The 6,906-nt window shown below is 39.0% G+C and overlaps 1 pseudogene across 1 annotated transcript in view; it reads right to left on the bottom strand.

Annotated features, from left to right (window-relative positions):
• Window positions 1-304: 304 nt before the first annotated feature.
• LOC308507622 (Y-box-binding protein 1-like) overlaps window positions 305-6,906 on the bottom strand; it is a 44,378-nt pseudogene continuing 37,776 nt past the window's right edge. The window contains exon 4 of the transcript in view: window positions 305-1,345. The product of the transcript in view is annotated as a Y-box-binding protein 1-like (transcript). The remainder of the gene's footprint in view (window positions 1,346-6,906) is intronic.

Below are 6,906 nucleotides of genomic sequence, written 5' to 3'. Positions count from 1 at the left end.
AGGTATCCCTCCTAATTTTGATTTGCCATACAGAGGTTTGGGACCAGCTTGTTTTGCGTCTCTGCCCCTCCTGCCAGTCTCGATGTGGCTTCTTCTTTATATCCTTAGTTATAAAACTTCTGTTCTGCCAGACTTCAGATGACTCTCCAGGTTGGTTGTTCTATAATTTAGTTGTAATTTTAAAGTGTTCACAGAAGGAAGCAGGCACAGTGTTTATCTACTCTGCCATCTTGGATCTCCTCCATATTCATTTCTATTTGTTGGATGAGTAAACCAGATGATGGTAAAGGTGGTAAGCTGGCATTTACTCAGCTCTGCCCTGCTCAGCCTCCAGAGTGGTGGTATTCTCAGCCAGTGGATTGGCTTCTTTTTGTCTCTTTGCTATCTTGTGGTTTAGGGTTTTCTGGGCCTCTGGGTCAGTAGGTGATGCCAATGTTGATGGCTACTGACCTTGGGTCTCATCTCCTTGATTTTCTTTATTTTCTTCATTGCCACCCTCTCTAGGCTGTCTTTGGTGAGGAAGGCCCTGTGGAATCATGGTCTATAATCAGATGCATATTCTATCTCAGTGGTCTACCTTGTTCTCCTGCAACCTGGTTGTCAGCATGCTCTGTCACTTCTCCCTGCACAGCAGGGTTGGAATACTGTGGTTGAGGCCCATAGAGTCTCCTCAGGTATTAAGGTGGAACCATCGCCTGTGGTAAGGCCAGCACTATAAGACCTAGACTTTGGGAGTGCTCTCTATCCCTCATTCCTTACCCCACTCTCACTATTCTAGTAATTGCATAGAGGACCCCCATGACGTGCATAGCATCTATAATGGTTATGGTCTGCTGCATGTTTACTGCCTTGCACTGGAACTCCAACAGAGCCTGTAATATTTGCTGCACCCTTTTCTCTTTCAACAATATCAAACTCCACAATCTCTCCATCTCCTACACTGTGAAGGTACTTTCTAGGGGTAATTCTTCTTTATGGCAGCCTGGTGTACAAATACACTTTCCTTGGTGTCATTCCTGTTGATGCAACCATATTCATTTCTTATACTGAACCATTTTACTGCTCCCAAACCTTCCTTGCTATGACCTTCTTGTCCCCACTGGCAGGTGCTGCCGATGTGAGGCTGCACAGGACACTGCTCCCTGCACTGCTGCCAGTGGTGTCGGGCTTGGTGTCTGCAGCACTGAGGGTAGGGTCTCTGGTTTGCTGCTCACTGTTACAGTGATGGTGATGGGGGCTGGCTGTGGGAGCTGCGACTCCTCTGGGGGATGTGATGGTAACATCCAAGGCCTGTGGCAGCACCTGGGCTGCCAAGGGCTCTCTGGGGGTCCCCTCTCTACTCCCACTACCAAGCAAACTCTTAAAAATCTGTTTTATACTTTGGAGTGGATAGTTGGGGTGAAGTAGTGGCAGGCAAGTAATAATATGTCAACTGAGCTTGGATGACATTAATGAAAGTAATAGAAAAAATTATGGTCGGCCTTCCCCAAGTCCTTTGGGCACATGCTATACAATATGGTAGCCACTAACCACAAATGGCTGTTTAAATTAATTAAAATTAAATAAATTTAAAGATTCAGTTCCTTAGCCACATTGTCCACATGTCAAGTATGTCATTGCCACATGTTGTCAGGGGCAAATGCATTGAATAGCACAGATGTAGAATATTTCCATCATGGCTGAAGGTTCTATTGACAAGACTGCTTTAGTCATCACTTTGCTTAAGTTGTTTTCCATCCAGATTCCCTTATCATTATCTCTGCAAAACGTACTAGTCTTACTGAAGCTTGACTCATTCTCACCTCCATCATGCGTTGGATGACTTCTCCACACTGCATTTTCCAGTTTTTATATTTCTTGGGTAGCATTTGTAGAGTTTAGAACATAATATGTAGTCAGTATTCTTAATTTATTGTTTTATGTGTTAGTCCTGCATTTTAAACTAGATTAAAGCCTGCTGAAAGACATGGGTTATAGTCTTTATAGCCCCTCAGTGCTCTGTATAACTCTAGACCATATAATTATTGTTACTTTTTTTCAAAGCATACTCTAGAACTAAGCTCAGTGATTTTACATGTGTCTTATAGAATGTAGGCTCTTGTAAGGCACCATTCATTATTTATTTATTGTTGTGTCCTCAGTGCCTGACACATGGTAGGTGCTCAATAAACCCAAAACAAGAGGGAATGATTTCATTTGATTTTCACAACAGTAAAACAGGCATTATCTTCATTTTTACAAATTCAGAAATTAAAGTTCAGGAAAGTTCAATAATTTGATAGCCACAGTGCTGATAAACAGTGAATATAAACAGTGGATATTTACATACCAGTGCTCCTACATGTGACTTTTCTCTCCACTTGATGGCTCATCCTGCTCTCCAGAATGAAAACCTGGATTTCTGACACGGTTATTCAAGGCTCCTTGAGGGATGAAGAGGTCTGAGACATACCGAAAGGCTACTTCCCCATCATTCAATTAGTCAAAGCAATAGAAAATCCAGCACAGATTCATGGGACGATGGAATAGCACGCAGGAGTAGTATGTGCAATTGGGGTGAGAGATTGCTGGAGACTAGACATGGAATTACCATCTGTACAGGGTCCAAGTTTCCTGGTGCTCTGGTTTCTTCTGTACTTATTGTCCCACCTCAGAACACCCTTCTGTGAGCACAGAAAGCCGTTGAAAGCAAAGCTACAAGTTGGCAGGACATTGCCATTAAAAGAAGTGATCTGGGTTTAATTTTTAGAAATACACAGACCTCTGAAAAACCTAGGATGGCCTCTTATTCCAGAAGGAGGCAAATATGGTAGTCAGCAAGCTGCACAAGAAACTTGCTCTTCTCCTGCGCTATTATCCTCCGATTCTGACCGCTAGAATTCTTGCCTCCAAGGTAAAGTCCTTTAAACTGTGAAGCTGAAATACTTGCATCTTTCTTCCAAAGTGAAAAAAAAAAGCAACTTCAGGAAAAGACAGGGAAGACATTTCCCCTCAAAAGATTCTTTTGACTCCTTTCCATAACCCTCTCAGCAACTTCAGATTTTTACAATCAAATTGTGTCTTTTTTGCACATAATCATTTTTAATGAGGATCTGGGCTTTTAGAGTTGTATGAATTACTCATGTTGGAAGTAAGAAATAACACTTTAAAGACTGTGAATTTACTGGGGCGATAGTCTCAGCAATTCCTTTGAAAGAGGAAAGTGTAACAGGGAGGCTTGGTGGATGTTTTTCTTACTGTTGTAGTCAGAGAAGAAAGTTGGAGGAATGCTGCCTTTGGGACCAAAATGGATTAGTCAACATGAGAACATGGAAGACCATAGAAGGTATGAGTTCAGTTCTGCTAAATTATATTTAGCTGAGTTCAGCAATTAATTATTCAATACAATGAGGTGTTTTAACAGCCTCCTCTTTCTGCTTCATGTTTCTCTTTCTGCTCTGTTTCTTTTTCAAGTTTTCCTAGCTTAAAAAAAATTTACAAGAGCATCTGAGCAAAGCATATTTTCAGAAAACACGAAATGAAGCTATAGTAATATCTCAATAATTTATAGTAAAGGCTCAGTCTGAAGTATGGCTGTATCAATTTTTCAGAGATGCAGTCTGCATGGCTGTGTTTTCTGTGGGCTCCCTTGATCCTATACATCAAAGTAGTTGGAAAGTAGTTAGACCCTTGATTGGAAAAATAAGAGACCACCAATAAAGACTTAACCCCAACTGGGCAATCCTTGATTCTGAATTACACATCATTCTGAGAGCGAATGAGTCCTCTAAACCTTGGACTAGTAGGCTGGGATTTAGAGACTAGCATTCTTCATAGCCTTGCTCTGACACGATTCATTTTGCAGTAGAATTTAGAAATAAAGTTCTAGACCCCAATTATTGGAACTCACAGAAGGGTTTGGCTAAAAGCTTGTTTCATTTCCTATTACTGTGTAGTGATCCATTCCAAACAAAGTGGTTAAAAATAACAACCATTTTATTATGCCCCCAAATTCTTTGGGGTGGCCATTCAATAAGGGCATAGTGGGCATAGATCTCTGCTTTGTGATGTATGGGTCTTCTGTTGGAAAAACTCAAATGGCTGAGAACTAGAGAATCCATTTCCATAGATGGACTCATGTCTGGAGGTTGGTGTTCTCTGTTGGCTGGAACCTTTGTTGGGTATGTCTGCAGTCTCTTCACGGGGTTTAGCTTCCTCACAGCATTGAGGCCTTTGGCTAGTTGACTTTCTACAGGGTGGCTCAAAGCTTTAAATGCGAATGTCTCTGTGAACATGGCAGAAACTGCGTCATCTTTTATGGTCTAGCCTCAGAAGTCATAGAGAGTCAATGCTGCCATACTCTATTCATTAAAGCAGTCATAGATTCACCAAAATTCAAGAGGAAGGAATAGAAGTGCCACCTCTTGATGAGTTAGTGGTCAGGTCACACTGCAGAGGAGGATGATGGATGGGAGATATTATTGTAGTATTTTGGAAGACACGATCTTTCGTGTCCCTGTTTCACTTAGAACAGGGCTTAGAACTAAATGTTATAGCTTGCTTTGATGATCAAACCCGCCCACCAATTATTCAGATTCATACTGTGTACAAGATGATGGACTGAAGAGTTCATATCTCATGGAGGTGAAAGAGGGGCTACTATATATATCTTTTCTTCTCATAAAAGAGGCACAAGAACACAGCCATTGAATTTTGAGGTGGTTTGTTACATATCTATGGCTGGCTAATACAAGATATAAAATCAATGTACATTGTTCAATTTAATATTCATGTATTTAGCAAATAACCACTAGAATATATAATTTTTAAATATCACTTAAATGTTGGTACATAGTTGGGTGTATGTATATGTAAAAAAATCTAGAAATAACTCTAACGAAAGACATGGAATACCTTTACGAAGAAAAATGTTTAAATTTGTTGAAATATATTATAGAAGATCTCTAAATGAAGAGATAAATTTTTATAGATAAATTTCAATATAGTCAATATGTTGGCTTTCCTCAAATTTGGTCTATAAATTCAATGCATTCCAATCAAAATACCAATGGGAATTTTTGTTTATTTGGTTGGTTTTGGTTTTGTCTGGTTTTGTTTCATTTTCATTTTAGTGGCTTAATTTCCCTTTGGTTAAGTTATCACTGGGTTTCTGTCACTTGACACCAAAGAATCCTAATTTATAAAATGGTTTGATGTATCATCCAGGCTTCCTTGCTTCCACTCCATCTTGCTGATGGGGATGCTATTTTGTTATATGACAAATAGCATGTGAAACTTAAATAGATGTGATTTTTCATCATTCCAGTTAATAAGAGGTGATCAAGAGTTAAAAATCAAGTTTCAGGAGCTCCAATTCAGTTTCATCAGTATCTCTAGGTTGCTGGCAATATAATTAAATCCTGCAAAATGACTTTTTTTTTTCCAGTTCACCGTTATTCATCAATCATTCGTTCTTATCCTCCAATTAATTATGTGAGTGTCAGTTGTGAAAGAGGTGCTGTAGTAAGTGCTGGAGATAAAATGGGAGCCCAACAACAGACATAACTTCTGTCTTTCTGGAGTTAATATTTCTAGGTCGGTAGGGAGACAGATATATAGATAATTAAATAAGGCATAAAATAATTTTAGATTGTAGTAACTGCTATGATTTAGATCAAACAAAGGCTATTTATCTTATTGGATGCAACTACATGGACACGATGCTGGAAATTTTCCACGTAGCCTCTGTACTTCGCAGTTTTAGAAGGATGTAGAGTTATTTTGCAAACATTTGTCTTCCAACAATATTCACAATATTTGGAATCAGACTATTATATATTGATTAAAAAAAAGATTTTATTGGGAAAGGAGAACAGGACTTTATTGGGGAAGAGTGTGTACTTCCAGGACTTTTCCAAGTCCAGTTGTTGTCCTTTCAGTCTTAGTTGTGGAGGGCGCAGCTCAGCTCCAGGTCCAGTTGCTGTTGTTAATTGCAGGGGCACAGCCACCATCTCTTGCGGGAGTCAAAGGAGCAACCTTGTGGTTGAGAGGACGCGCTCCAACCAGATGAGCCATCTGGCCACCCAATATATTGATTTTTATTGCTTAGATATCACAACAAAACTTTGCTTTCACCCATCTATCACATTTTATATCTTCTGCTTTTTAATAGACTTAATTTCTTTCATTAAATGATTAGTAAGAAAGTATCTGAGTCTAACGTGCTAGGATGATAACTCAATCTCTGAGACGATTAGATTTAGAAGGAATGATTCAGGAAACATGAATTTAATGATTTCAGTGACAAATCATTCTTTGGAAAATGGAATCAAAATGAAAAAGTAACTAATGTGATTTATAAATAAATGTCATTATTAACATCAATGAAAGTTTAAGATATTTTGATGCTAATTTTTTAAAAAACTAACTTCTCCATCTATAGCTCAGTCCTATGATTCCCACCTCATCCTCCATCACTTTCTGTTGTGAATTCCACACAGCATGAACTTCTTATTGCTTCCTGACTATAAATAATACTTTTTTGTTTTGTTTTTGTTTCTTCCTTTACCAACATCTCCCTAGATTGTCTTTTCCTTCTGCTGTCATTTAATAATGGATTTTTATAGAGTTTTTGGTTAACTTGTCAGTACTTTTTCAGAAACTGAGTGACCTAGGCCAGAATTTGGTTTCTTCAGGCAGTGTGTCCTTATATAATTAAATCATCCCAAATGGGCTACTGGCTGGGTTATAGCAACATCCAGTTTTGTAGAGGGTAGATCAGTTTGTGTAACTCTGGAATCACATATTTTCAGACTTCTAGAGATCACTTGAAGTATTTGAGGCAGCTGAATAATACCCCTCAGCTTTGATCCCCTTTTCTTTCAGTAGTTCTAGACTCTTGGGGTCTTCACTATCTATGTCTTCTGT

This window comes from Rhinolophus hipposideros (assembly GCF_964194185.1).
Source record: "Rhinolophus hipposideros genome assembly, chromosome: 14".
NCBI lineage: Eukaryota > Metazoa > Chordata > Mammalia > Chiroptera > Rhinolophidae > Rhinolophus > Rhinolophus hipposideros.
Note: the sequence above shows the minus strand (reverse complement) of the source record. Positions and strands in the feature narration are given on the sequence as shown.